Below are 14,913 nucleotides of genomic sequence, written 5' to 3' on the forward strand. Positions count from 1 at the left end.
AAGAGCCAAAGGAGAAGGGAATGTGAGGTTCAGTAGTCACTTACTATGACTTGTGTTGATATAAAAGGGACAAAGACTTCCAAACCCTTTGTTTAAATAAGAAACACATTGGTCTGGTAGGTTACTACTAACTTTATAATAAAGGGAGAAGAGGAAAAGAATTCCATCACCTAAAAATTCTTTGGAGTGTTTATACTTCCAGAAAAATGCAAATTTATGTGTAAATACTCAAACTAAGGCAGCGAATTATGAACTAAAGCAACCAGATAGCAAAACACATTTTACGGGTGCAAAGTTACATTTCAAAAGACATAGAGCAATTTTTCTAATCAGGTGGGTAATGTGGGGGGGGAATTCCCCCTTTACCTTCCCTCCCCCAAGGTTCACTGAAAGATCAACTCACAATGAGGCAGATTTAATAAGAGAGATTACAAATTTATTTACTGTGCACCTGGGGAAAATCACAGAGAATTACCCAATATCATCCCAGTGGGACACAGTTTATATACCCTCATTTTAGAAGGGAGGAGGAGATGAGGAATATAGGTAATTCTGTTGCGGGGCAATAAATCATTACTAAGGAGGATGAATAAATACTTGGGAGAATGAACAGATGGGGAAAACACATTGAGCTATAAATGATTTTCTTTGGAAATTAAATGAACCTTAGAGACAGGTATTATTATTAAAATGGGTTGGGCTAGGCCCAGGTGCTTTCTTCATCATCTTTTCTGGAATAGAGATTGAGATAACAGGGAGGGGAAGAAAAGACAATTGTTCTTCTTTATGGGTCTGTCTGTTTTTTATGTAGATACAGGGAACGCCCCTTCCAATGCCTGTTGATTTCAAGCAACTTTTATGAGAATAATTTTATAAAAAGAAAAAATAAAATCGAAGGGCAACACAGTACATTTTCTCAAGGCTCAGAGTTTTGTGAATGTTTTTATTTAACATTTTATTAAAAGAGGTCTGACGATCCTGAGTGGTATCTATTGCTACCATTATAGGGGAAGAGGAAGCCTTTTGTCCCTTTCATTTTTTTGAAATTGCTGTAACTAGGAATTGTTAGTAGAAAAGGTAAAATTTTTACAGTTAAAATTTGGAATTTAGCAAGGTAGCACAGAAAGAACTTTAAAACTTTAAATATAGAAAATGAAAAGAGCAGGAAAAATTTTAACAAATTCAAAATGAGGATTGTAACAGCATATTTTTACTGTGACCAGGAATTTAAATGAAGGAGAAAATAAGTTGTTTCTTACCTCAATCAATTTAAAGTCTACTTAGCATTTGGCGCTTGGAAAAGGAAAAATATATGTCAGAGATATTTTAGGAAAAGCAAAACAAAATATATATATATATGGGTTATAAGAATATAGAAGAGAGAAAAAGGAAAGGTTGTGGAAAAGGTAGAAATAATTCAGTTTCTTTTTGTGACATTAAATAAGACAAAAGAACATGTTTCGCTCTTTCCTTCTGCATCATAAAACTTTCAGTCCAATTTAGTGTAAATTTTATCAACCTTTATGTCAAGGAATTGTCATAATTTCCTCCTGGCTAGGAAATTTCCTTTATTCTGTTTTGTTTTGTTGAAACTAAAACTTGGAGCATGTTAAGATAGCTCAATTTCCTATGCTAAAATTAATCCTTGGGACTTCTTGATAAAGAAGGTCAAGCCCCTTCCCATGATGGAAAAATATGTCCACTTCTCTTCTGTACTAGCTGAGAGTGGGAATAATGAAGGTGTGTGCAAAGAGGTCACATGCTTTAACATCACTGGCTCTTTTGCAGTCTGTAAACATAATGCATGAGGGGCCTGTGACCTTTGCCCGCCACATTTCCATCAAGACTTTCTCTCTTACCTGAATTACCTCAGGTGTCCGACATCTGCTCTGGGATAACACACATAGAGCAGTGTATCTACTGGCGCCAAAATCAAAAATCATAGTAATTGACTGGCTATTTGAAGCTGCTTCTTTAGAAAGAGGTTAGCACATGGTGGTGCCATCAGAAATAATGAGCATCGCTGACCTCTCTCACAGTTTTAATAATCGTTTCGACCGTTCTTTATCCTGACAATCCAGTCGCAGGATCTTTACTGCTACAACTAACTGGTCAGTGTGATGAGTCTAGTTGTCGGTGTCCCAATCTCGCCATCTGCTGGCCAATATTGGGTAATTCACTTTTATTGAGAGCCCCATCTCAAGGGCAGGATTTCAAAATCAATAGTAGTATTAATACAAGAAATGGAAATAAAAAAAAGAGAGAGAGAAATGGAAATCAGTGCCTTACCTTTTTTCTTCCCATCATATCAGATGATTCCCTTCTACTCTGATCCCAAAACAAGGTAGAACCCTGGCATGGAGCATGTAGACCCACCACCGCCATTCAGGATATCTGAGCTAGGGTCAAGGAACAGGGAAAAGCTACTGGAGACAACCTCAGGTTTAGCTATGGCACAGAGCTAAATGTGTAAATGGGAACCAGGGAGTTCTGGCACTGGAAATGCAACCCTGGGATTGGGAGAATGTGTCCAGACAGGGTTTCGGTTACTCACACTGTTTCATGTGAGGTCTCAGTGTTCTGTACGTTTGCACCGTAAGCAATTCAATTTATGAAGGATAACATTGACAGTGATTATTGGACTTGAAAACATGTGAAATGAAAAAGCAAACCAAAGTTGGATGGTTATGTACACATACAATTAATTCCACTTAATTTAAAAATGTATTTAGCAACTTAGATGCCTCAGATATAGAGTTATAATGTAGACCTCTGTTCACGAGGAGCTCACAGTATAGTGTTTATGTGAGTGTGGACTAGGGAGGGTTATATCAACAAATTTCAAATTGCTATTTTAAGTTCAACAATAATTATGTACCAGACACAGTGACAGAAAACAAGAAGAAACCAATGCAGTTAGGCTGTATTAGGGAAAATTTCTCACAATAGAAGATAATCAAGCTGTGCTAGGAAGTATGGGAATGATAGAAAGTTGTCTGTTTTTGGGAGTCTACCATAGGCCTGATAGTGTGTAAGATACCAGGTGCAAATTATCTCATTTAATTCTTACAACAATCAGAAGTCTATGAATTTTAGTGCCTGTTTTATAGATGGTGAAACTAAGACTGAGAGTGAGTGATGAAGTTAGAATTTTCAGCCACAATCTCTGATCTCCAAGCCTCATTTGATTGTCCTCCCTTATCTATGGGTGGGAGTGTAAAAAGGGAAGTGAAGTATACTTATGGAAAAATATAGAGACACAAACTATAAAGTAGCTCATTCAGAGATTTAGTATTTTGAAATGGCTGAAGTTTGCATATGAAAGGAGTGATCATGCACAAGAACAGACAAAAAGACAGGAGACTCTTCTACTAAGCACTTTAAACACATTTCCTTTGGTCAGAGTTTTCTTGTGATAAGTGTGTGAATAGCTAGCAGAGAGCATGTTCTTGAAAGATATTAGGCTGAGGGCATTGAGGGGATGGGACAGATGGGACTAGGCTCATGAACCTATGCCTAATACATAGAAACCAGAACCAAGGGAGTTATATATTCAAAGCTGAGTAGAGAAGAAGGTGAAGCCGGGAGAAAACAGTGAAAAGCAAAAATCTTATGAACAGGAGATTTCAATGGGACTAGAGAAAGTCTAGTGAGAGAATGGATGACAGATCTGGAAGACAAGGTTATATTCAGAGTGGGATGTTCATGTTTGAAACTTCAGAAGTGGGGCAGGTTAGAGTGATGGCAGGATCCAGGGCCGGCCCTGGGTGGGGGATCCTGAAATGAAGTTGAGGGAAAGCACATGCATGAGAGCTTTGAGGCTCGGGTGATTCACGGGTCGTTGCTGAAGACTTTGAACTCACCTAAGGTTGGAATAGGTTTGGGTTGGAGAGATAATGCTCTCTTGCCACCAGATATTTCAGTGAATATTTGTGCATCATTGTGAAAATAGCTGATTTAATGGGACTAGTATAGACGAGCTGCTTGGACTTCCACAGGAGAAAAGGTTTTGCTGAAGACTAGGAGTCATAAACTAGGGAAGTTCAAACCTGACTCTGTGTAGGTAGGGCATGGATAATGGATTTACTTTTTCTGTTAAGTTAGTCACAATAATTTAAAAAACAGTAAACTTTACGTAAACATCTGCATTTCCAGGTTACTTGAAAAATCAGAGGTATTGATACTATCAACAATTATCTTGCCTAGCAATAATCTCATCCAATTTTTTGCTACATACAGAATTTTCAGATAAAATAAATACAAATTCTACTAAAAGGAAGAAACTTTTAGTTAAAGTAGAAAGTGTAAATAACATTCTAAAAGGTAAGATGTATGAACCTTTATTTATAAAAAAAATAAGAATTATGTTAGTCCAATGTAGAAGAGGCTATGCCATGATAACAAGTATATCCAAAATTTTAGTGGATAAGAACAAAGATTTATTTCGTAGTCATGACAAATTTTAAATGGAATGGGAAACTGCTCCAGTGGCTTCCAGAGTCCCCATGTCAGAGGGAGAGGGGAGAGGAAGGTCACTCAGGCTGCTTTGACAAGCCCTTCTCCTCCAGAGTGCTTTGCATCACCTCAGGCCATATCCCTCCCACCAGAACCCAGTAATAAGAGTTTGATGCAGCTGTCGAGGAATCAGAAATACCCTCTTCATCTGTGTCCAAGAAAAGAAAAGAAAACAAAACAGGATTTGGTATATATAGACAGTATTGCCCTTGTCCCAAGAGTTTTTGCATAAGATAATAGGAAGGATTAAGAAAGAGTTTATTAGTGCATGGGAGAATCATTGTGGAAGAAGCACGGAGCAGTTTGAACATGTGAGTACGGAAGAAGGTGCAGAACTTAGGGATGGAGTTAGGGGAGGGCTTGTATTTCAGGTGGTGCCTGAGACTAACCAGGATGAAAGCCACTGCAGGATTAAAGGGACTAAGGTTTTATGCAGATTCAAACAGGTGATATTAGACTCCTGGTAAAGCTAGAAGAAAATAGCCTGATAAGTACTGACGTTAATAGAAGCTGAAACCTCTGCAATGTCATACTTCAGGTGCTTCTGAAAGGTAGACAATTTCCATTTCATGCATAAATATTATCCTATGAGCTTTTGAGTACTGTTGACTTAAGAAAACACATTCATTTTATATTCAGCTACTGGTTTTGCTGATGATTTAAAAAGAAAGTAAGAAGAAACTTGTTATATTACTGCTAAACAGTGGCAAATGGTTGAGATTCTTAACTCACAGATTGAGACTCACAAATGGAGAGAGGGTAATTAGGCTAGTTAGTATCATGTGACTCCTCAAATTCCATTTTAGTCAAAATAAACTATAGTGAATTTAATTTCTTTTATTGTACTTAATTCATTGATATGTTAAAACACAAATAATGCAAAAATATTATTTTTTAAAAGAAATAAAAACCTTTTTTTTCATTTTCTTTAAGTGAATAGAGTATACTATATACAGGGCATCTGGTGGTGAGTTCAGGGAAACTAACCTCTACATATTAATAATAGCACGCTTTCTACACTCTGACATATTTCTCCCCCAAACTAACATGGAATAAATTGAAAAGTGAAACTCTACAAAGAAGGAGTATATTTTACAATAACATGTTTCTATTTGGGGAAGTTATGAGTTGATATGACGACAGACTGACCATGTCTTATACAATATCGCCTAATTAAAATTCATATAAGGATGTTCAAAACTTGTAATAATATCAGAAACCAATAACATATAAATAATTTTGAGGAAAAAAGGGGTCTGGGGGAAATTTCCAATGATAGGAATGCAGAAAGACAGACAAAGAGATATTGAAAGAGAGAAAATCATGACAGAAGCATGAATGGATCTCTGGTCAAAAATGCTAGTTAAGGAGGAAGAAAGAGTAAGGAAGAAAAATCTATCCTTTACCCCTGAATTCCATCCTCAGTCCTCACTCACACTGTGCCATCTTCCCATACACATTTCTTTTCAACAGTGTCTCTTTCTACAGCCCTTTGGGGATAGCTGCTCCTTATATATAACACAACTAGAAGCTAGAGATAGAGTAGGGAAAGGAGGTGGCCTCTTAGGCATATAGGACAAACAAAGAGAAAACATCTGTCAATAATGTACTGTAAGTGATAAAGGTGAGAAAGACTTGGTCCCTAGTAATAGGAAAAAGAGTCATAGAGATAATAGGTTTAGAGAAAAAACAATTAGTTAAAAAAAATGCTCACTTAGGAATACAATTATGTGGAGACATTGTGTGAGATTGTGCTGATTTTTGTTAATAACACTCCACTGAAAACACTATGTGTTTTCTGGAGAGCTGTATAAGCTGTCTTATTGCTAAATTGCAATATAAGAAATAGTGATGTTTTGGAAGTAAACTGTCAAAAAATTTCTTTCTGTTTTATATTGTTTATCATGTTTTTATGTAATTTGAAATGTTCAAATGTTTGAAATGTTCTAATATCAAGATTAACAAATATAAATTCGTGGTGCATTTTAAGAAAAATAAATTTTAATAATAAAATTTAAAGGCTTTTTTCCCCCTCAATAGTGTTAATGATTTATATGCTCCAAATTACCTATTATATTAATTTAGAAAGCTAAAGCAATTAAACATTGTAGTATCAGTGTATTGGTAAATGATAAAGCAATGGACAAGAAATAAGTTGTGAAGTTTTTATAAATTTAATTATAAAGCTTAAATTGGTTTTAAAAATGTGGTACACTACAAGTCTGTTTTTTATCCTGGGATATACAGACAATGACACATCTTGATCATGTATTAGGATACAGAAAATCTTTAACCAATCCCAAAATTTAAAACATGTTATTCATGTTTTCTAACCACTAAGAAGCAAAATAATAATTTTTTAAAGTTAAAAAATCTAAAACTCCTTAAAATTAACCACTTGGATAAAAATATTATAAGTGTTTTTATAATGTGATACAAAGAAATAGACCCAGCAGGATAGGGAGCTGGACAAATACCAAATGACATTGGAAGAAATAAATAGCCAAGATATAGCCAGACATCTTTTATCTCAAAATCAAACATCAAGAGAACTGATAAATAAATTCAAAAGTTTTTCTTTCAGGAAAGAAATGAATAAAAGGCAAACTTTTCACAAATCTAATTATGTAAAAATGGAGAAAATGAAAAAAAAAAAAAAACCCAGCAAGATGAGAATATGATAACACAGACAAAGAAAAAAAATTAGTGTCCTTATTCTGACAAGTTTAAGAGCCCCAATTAATCTCCTGAATGTGCTTGTTAAAAGTGCAGATATGGGGCCCTTTCTTCACACTTCACAAATCAGAATCTCTGGAGGATGACACTTCGAAAACTACATTTTTAATTTGCAGTCTCTAAGCCCCACAGACTCAATGTGATTTAATGTAACTAAAATATGAAAGCCACTAATTTACATAAAATGGAAATTTTCATTAGGAATGTGTTAATCACAAGAGCAACTCAAGAAGAAATAGAAATCTGAATAGATTAAGGTTCATGAAAAAATTGAAAAGTATTTTTCAAGAATTACTTATAAAAATCACATTAAAACCAGATGACTTTATAGGCTATTTCAAGAAACAGGTAATCGTCTTGTAGCTTTTTTTCTAGAGCATATAAAGTTTAATTAATATGTTTACCCAATTCATTTTATAAAGGCAAAAGATCTGAGACTAAAATTAATTCCAAAAACATATCACTTAATCTGTAATTAAAAATAGATATAAATCTCTGAATAGAGTTCAAGCAAATGAAATCCAAGCAAATACTAAAAAGTCTGATCCCAATAACTATTTAGTTTGTTCTAGCAATTTACCAATAGAGTGATATTGCTAATGCATTAAAATATTAAATAAGACAAAAGTTTAGTTATAAAGAGAAACAAATTAAATTTCTACCTGTAATCAATACCTATAATTTTTTAGTAATTTAATGAGTTTATTTTTTAAAAACCCTGAAAACTTGTTATTAAATATTCATCAGAGAGTAGTTATAAGAATTCCTAAGTATATAAGCAATAGGGAAAGAGAAAAAAAGATTGATGTTAGATTACATAAAAAAAAGACTTCTACACATAACATGTCATTAATGAAAACAAAGGATAAATTAAAAAATGAATGAAAAATGTAACAAATATGAGAAGATTTTTTTTTTTCCTTTTTTTAAATTTCAGCTTCTTATGGGAGTACAAAAGTTTAGGTTATGTATATTGCCCGTGACCTCTCCCCCCCCCCCCCCCCGCCCCGAGTCAGAGCTTCAAGCATGTCCATTCCCCAGACAGTGCGCATCGCACTCATTATATAGGTATACAGAAGTTGACATTTTAAATTTATGAAGAACATAAAATAGGACAGTCCCAAGATCACATTAAACACTGACAAAAGTCAATGACTGATTTTACACTAAAGAGGATATTCAAATAAATAAAACATATATTACTTCATTTGAAACAAAAACAATCATTTCAACAACAAATTATTAATTTAACAAATTTTATGATGGCATTTTGCATAAGGAAGGACAACATCTATTTTTAGGAGTGGCTATAACATTTCCATAAAGTATTTTGGCTGCACGCATAAAACAAACAAACAAAAAACTCATGTTTGACTCAGTAATACCACAGCTAAAAATATAATTGGAATGTGGAAAAATCTTTTAGCACAAATATGGTAGGGTTCACTGCAGGGTTATAGCTAACGGTGAAAAACTTAGAATCGAATTAAAACTTAGTAATATAGGAATCATTATGATGATTGTATTAACTGAAAAAAATGGAATATCATGCAGCTTTAAAACTCTTCCTTATAAATATTTTGTGGTGATGATGAGTTTCTGGCATGACAGCTTGAAGAGTTCTGTGAACCTGACACTGGTCAAAATCATATTAATAATAATAAAGAACCATTTAAAATCTGTGGAAATAGTCCTATGTATATACAGCAAATGAAGTATTTATTTAGGAAAATCTCCTATAATTTGGTAATAATAGAAAGAGTTTGTGGTATTTGAACTGAGATCTGTTCCCTATCATTCCTGTCCAGCCCAGCAACATGGAGAATCTACTCCTCACTGACACAGCCAAGAACACAGGACTCCCTTTCTCCCCAGATCCCAGCCAGAGGGCTATCTTCCCAGGAGGGGTAGGACGTCAGCATTTCTTATCCTTCCCCCAGCTACCTGTTACTGAAACTAAGTTTCAGGTTAGTGTGGTCAAATGTGAGGGCTCCCTTTTTTGCCTTTTCTCCAGTGGTGGAATGGAGGCTCTACTTTGGGTGTGACACTGCTGAGAATACTGGGCCCCTAAATGACCTTTCCCCAGCCCATAAGATGATGGTTTCACACCAAAGAAGTAAAGTGAGAAAACGAGGGTACGAGCCATTCCCCATCACCACTGAGTGCTCAGCTCCTAATGTAAGGATGTCACTCAAAAAGTATACCATTGTCCCCACTCCCAGCTCCAGAGTCCAGGCTCAGAGATTATGTGGGGCTGAGGTGGGGAAGCAGAAAACCTAGGAAAGAGATAGCTAGGTGTAGCATGCATAAATCAGGGCAAATATCAATCACTGACCTCCTGAACTATTATTTCAAAGGACCCCAGATATGATTGGATTAGCCTGTAGAACAATGTAGGCACTTATTGAAAACAATACAACCGTTAGTAATAGTGGAGCTGAAGAGCTGGGCGTGGCCAGGGAAACAGACAATTAAAGTGAGCTCTGCCAAAAACATTGTCATTTGAGCATGCTTGTGGACATCCCCAAGGCTGTCCCTCACACTGAGGCTTGACACTGCAGAGTAGCAATTAGACCTCATTAAAATTATTCAGCCAGTCACTAAACAAATAAATAAGCAAATAATAACATGCCCTGGAGGGAAGTGGGAACCAGTATCCAGAGTTGCTAAAATATATTATCTAAAATGTCTAGTTTTCAAAAAAATATTATTAGAAATAGGAAGAAACAGAAAAACATGGCCTATACATCAAGAAAAGCAGATAAAAACAAAACAAAACAAAACAAAAACACCTGTCTGTGACATCAACCATATATCAGATTTTAACAGACAAAGGCTTCAAAGTAGCCATTATAGATGTGTTCAAAGAACTAAAAGAACCCATGACCAAAGAAGCACAGGAAGGTATGATGACAATGTCACACCAAATAGAAAATATTAGTAAGGAAACAGAAATTATATGATGCCCAAGTGAAAATTCTGGAATTGAAAAGGACAGTAACTGAAGTGAAAAATGTATTAGAGGGGCTCAAAATAGATTTGAACTGGCAAAAGAAAGAATTAGCAAACGTGAAGATAAATCAACAGAGTATGAAACCAAAAACCAGAGAAAAAATAATAAAGAAAATGAACAGAGACTCATAGAAATGTAGAATACTATTCAGTACACCAACCCAACATATGTTTAATGGGAATGCCAGAAGGTGGGGGTTGGGGGAGAGAGAGAAAGAGAGAGAGAAAGAGAAAGCATGCGAGAGTGAGAGAAGCATTAAAAATATTAAAAGAAATAATAGCTAAAAACATCCTAAATTTATTGAAAAACAACACTCTGCGTATCGAGAAAGCTCAATGAATTTCAAGTAGAATAAACACAAAGAAAATCCACAAATGCATCATAGTAAAAATACTGAAAGCCAAACACAGGGAAAAAATGCAGAAGGCATCGAGAGAAAAAGTGCTCATCATCAGTCATGAGATAACTCCAATACAATTAGCTTTTCATGAGAAACAATGGAGGCCAGAAAGTGGTGGGATAATCATCATTCAAGTGCTCAAAGAAAAAAAAATGTAAACCAAGATCTTATATACAACAAAGTTGCCTTTCAAAAATGAAGCTGAAATAAAGACATTCTAAGGTAAATAAAAATTGAGAGACTTTGTCTCCAGCATATCTACCAGCCAGTTCTTCTGGCTGAGAACAAGTGACCCCAGATGGCAGTCTGAATCCACGTGCAAAACAAAGAGCCCAGAAAAGGTAATTATGTAATTATAAAAGATAGAATAAATGCATATTTTCTCTTTTTTCTTAAGTGATTTAAAAGTAGTTGTATAAAATAACATATATGTAAAGTATTATTGGCCATATGACATATATAAATGTTATATACTTGCCAATAATAGTAAAAGGGAGGTGGATGGGAGCAACGCTGTATTGGGCTAAGGAAATGACTCCACATGGTAATTTGAATCCACAGAAAGAAATGAAGAGAACCAGAAATAATAAGCAAGAAGTTTATTATAACAAAAACTATAAATGCATAGTTGTTTTCCTTTCTTCTCTCAACTTCTTTTAAAAGACATAAAATTATATGAAATCATAATTATAACAATGCAGTGTTGAATTATACTATTCATATATGTAATATATATAACAATAGTAACACAAAAAGGGGGAAAGGAAAAGAGTTATATAGGAGTGGTGTTTCTACATTTCTCTGGAAGAAAGTTATCATAAATCTGAAGATTATTGTGATAAGTTAAAATGTAACATGGTAAGCCCTAGAGCAACCATTAAGGTATACAATATACCTTATATAAAAAATATGGTAAAAATATAATTAAGGAAATTAAAATGCTACATTTGAAATTAACACGAAGAAAAAAGTAAAGAAGAAATAGAAGAACAAAAAGACATGGCATGAGACATATAGAAAACAAAAAATAAAAGGGTAAATCCAACTATATTAATAATATTCAATGTGAATGAATTAAAAATTCAATCAAAAGGCAGAGATTACCAAACTGGACAAAAACTTATGATCCAACTACATACTGTCTACAGGGAACACACTTTAGACGCAAAGATACAAGGAGAATCAAAGTAAAAGAATGGAAAAAGATATAGCATGCAAACAGCAATCACTGGAAAGCTGAAGTGGCTATACTGATGTGATAGACAAAATAGACTTAAAAACAAAAAATATTATCAGAGCTAAAGAGGGATTTTTTTAATGATAAAGGGGGTCAATCTATGAAGAAGATACAACAATTATAATCATATGCATCTAATAATAGAACACCAAAATATATGAAGCAAAAACTGGCAGGCAGAAATAAAGGTGGAAACAGACAATTGAACATTCAACTTTTAATAAAGGATAAAATGACTAGGCAGAAGATCAACAAGGAAATAGAGGACTTAACACTATAAATCAACTTGAACTAACAGATCCCCATAAAACATTACACCCCACAACACAGGACATAGATTCTCCTCAAGTTCACTTGGGATACTCACCAGAATAGAACACATGCAAATCTATAAAACAAATCTCAAGAGGTTTAAAAGAATTGAGATTATCCAAACTATGTTCCCAAACACAAAGAAAGAAAATTAGATACTGATAACAAAAGGAAATTTGAGAAATTAATAAAAATCTGGAAATTCAATAGTACACAATAACCAATGGATCAAAGAAGAAATCAAAAGGGAAATTAGAAAAAAGAAATAAAGAGCAACATACTAAAACGTATGTGATGCTGCTAAAGCAGTGCTTAGAAGGAAATTGGTACATTGAGTGCCTATTATATAAAGAAGAGCTAAATCAATAGCTTAAACATCCACCTTAAAACAATGAAAAAGAATAGCAAACTAAATCTAGAGTAAGAACAAGGAAACAATAAAGATTAGAAACAGAAAACAATAAAGATTAGAGTGGAAATTAACAAGAAAGACAGAGAATAGAAAAATGATAGAAAAATTAATAAAACCAAAACCTGGTTATTTAAAAGAATCAACAAAATTGACAAACCTTTAGCTAGATTAACTACTAAAAGAAGACCGAAGTTACTAGAATCAGAAATGAAAAAGGAAACATTACTAACAAGCTTACAGAAATAAAAAGGATTATAATAGTATGAGCAATGGTATTTTAACAAAATAGATCAATTAGATGAAATAAAAAAACGCTTAGAAAGACACATGCTACCCAAACTGACTCAAGAAGAAATAGACAATCAAAATAGATCTATAAAAAGTAAAAGTGTTGAATTAGTAATCAAAAAACTTCCCATGAATAAAAGCCTAGACCCACATGGCTTCATCACTAAATTCTAAAAATATATTTATAGAATTAATAATAATTCTTCAAAAACTCTTCAATAAAAATAGAAAGTCTGCTCAACTTATTTTATGAAACCAGGATTATTTGACACCAAAAACCAAAGATACCACAACAAAGAAAGAAAATAACTACATGTCAATATTTCTTATGAACATGGATACAAAAATCTTCCACAAAATCTTTGCAAACTGAATCTATCGACATATAAAAATAATTATACACCATAACCAAGTAGAGATTTATCTCAGGTATGCAAGTTTGGTTGACTCAAAAATCACTTAATATAACACATCATAACAAAAAACAAACAAAAAAACCTACAAAAACCACATGATCATCTCAACAGACAGAAAAATTATTTGACAAAAATCAACATCCTTTCATGATAAAAAATATTCAACAAACTAGGAGTAAAAGGCAACTTCTTCAACATGATTAATGGCATCTATGAAAAATCCACAGAGCCAACATCATAAGCAATGGTGAAAGACTAGCTGTTTTACCTGTAAGTGAGGAACAACATAAGGATATTTGCTATCAGTACTTCTATTCAACATCGTACTAGAATTTCTAGCCAAAGCAATTAGGCAAGGAAAAAAAAAAAAAAAAAACTAAAAGAACTAAAAGGCATCTATATAGAAAAGGAAGAAGTACAACTATCTCCATTTGCAGATGACATGGTTGTGCATAGAGAAAATGCTAAAGCACCCACTAAAAACCTATTAGAACTAATACAGGAGTTCAGCAAGATAGGATACAAGATCCATATACAAAACTCAATCTCTATATACTGGCAATGAAAAATATTAAAAGAAAATTAAGAAAATAATTCAATTTGTTTTCTTAGCAACCAAAAGAATAAATACCCAGGAATAAATTCAAACAAAAAAGTAAAAGACTTGCACCATGAAAACTATAAAGCATTGCTGAAAAAAAATTAAAGAAAATCTGAATGAATGGAAAAATATCCCATGTTCATGGATTAGAAGACTTAATGTTGAGATGATAATTCTCCTCAAATTAATCTACAGATTCAATGCAACCCCTATCAGAATACCAGCTGTCTTCTTTGTAGAAATTGACAAGCTGATTCTAAAGTTTGTACAGGATTACAGGACTCACCAAAACAATCTTGAAATGAAGTAGAAAGTAGGAGGAGTCACACTTCCCAAATTGAAAACTTACTGAAAACCATAGTAATCAAGACACTGTGACACTGGCCTAAGGATAGACTATAGGTCAATGAAATAGAACTGAGACTCTAAAACTAAATCAACCTATGTATCTATGGCAAACAGATTTTTAACAGGTGAACCAAGGCCATTCAATGATACTGACACAACTAAATATTCACATTCAAAAGAATAAATTTAGATCCCTCCCTCACATAGTTTATAAAAATTAACCAAAAATTGGATCATAAATCTAAAATGTAAGAACTAAACTATAAAACTCTTAGATGAAAATATGGGTAAATCTTTATGACCTCAGATTTGGCAATGGTTTCTTAGATATGACACCAAAATTATAAACAAAAGAGAATATAGATAAATTGGATCCCATTAAAATTTTAAACTTTTGTGCATAAAGGGCACTATCAAGAAGGTGAAAAGACAGCTCACAGCATGACAGAAAATATTTACATATCATATAATTCATAAATGTCTAGTATCTGAGAATGTATATTCTTACAAGGCAACCACAAAAAGACAAACAGACCAATTAAAAAATGGACAAAGAACTTCATATATTTTCCCAGAGAAAACATACAAATGGCCAAAAAGCATGTGAAATGATCCTCAGCATTATTAGTCATCAT

The sequence above is a fragment of the Eulemur rufifrons genome, chromosome 6, assembly GCF_041146395.1.
Source record: "Eulemur rufifrons isolate Redbay chromosome 6, OSU_ERuf_1, whole genome shotgun sequence".
NCBI classification, from domain to species: Eukaryota; Metazoa; Chordata; class Mammalia; order Primates; family Lemuridae; genus Eulemur; species Eulemur rufifrons.